The following is a 961-nucleotide window of genomic DNA, read 5'->3' as shown; positions in this document are numbered from 1 at the left end:
ATCCCCCACCGCCCACCCCACCTCCCTTCCACTCCTCCCAACGTAAGGGCAAGGACGTTTGGACTTTTACACCTCTCCCGGAGTTCCGGAGCCCGAATGTTCTGAGAATCAAAGGGTGTGGGGCAACAGAGCCAAGGAATGACTTGGGGAAATATTCAGTGGTTGGATACCGTTTGTTATAGAATGTGTGCATGTGTGTTGTAGGTAAGGGGGATTAGTATCCCCCCCCCCTCCAATTTAAAAAAAAAATCCTGATGAATGAGATCGCTGCGATTGACCCAGTGACCCTAGGTACTCGCAACGTCACTGTTTGTGTGGGTGTCTTATACTGCTTGTTTGCCAGATTCCAAGAATATGTCCTGTATGTGTGCATGTGTGTGTGTGTGTGTGTGTGTGTGTGTGTGTGTGTGTGTGTGTGTGCGCGTGTGTGTGTGTGTTATGGGGGCACTTGTTGCTATACAGCGGGCTATATATTGTGTTCTTCCGCCAATCAAGCCTTCCCCCACTGTACAGAAGAGCAGGGGGACGATGGGTAATATAAGGCTGTTGAAAACACAATTAGCCGCGTGATAGAAAGAACAAGTAAGACAGGAAGGTGTAAAAAATCCCGGGAAATAAGGAGAGGGGCCGAGTGATTACCGTGGTTTCAAGCGTCCAAAATGTCAGGGCGGGGATTGGCTGAGAGGAAGGAAAGGACGGACAAAAAACGAGATGGACATTTGTTGTTGGGCATAATCTGATTTATTCTCACAATGCTTAACACAATTATGAGGGAGAGAGATACAGAGAGCGGGAGAGAGAGGGGGGAGAGAGAGATGCAGAGAGAGAGAGAGAGAGAGAGAGAGAGAGGGGGGAGAGAAAGAATGCCAGAGAAAGAGGGAAAGGTAAAGAGAGAGAGAGTGAAATAGAGAGAGAAACAAAAAGAGATAGATAGAGAGAGAGATAGGGAGAGAGAGAGAGA

This window comes from Aplysia californica, unplaced genomic scaffold, assembly GCF_000002075.1.
Source record: "Aplysia californica isolate F4 #8 unplaced genomic scaffold, AplCal3.0 scaffold00017, whole genome shotgun sequence".
Taxonomy (NCBI): Eukaryota; Metazoa; Mollusca; class Gastropoda; order Aplysiida; family Aplysiidae; genus Aplysia; species Aplysia californica.
This window is presented reverse-complemented; position numbering follows the sequence as displayed.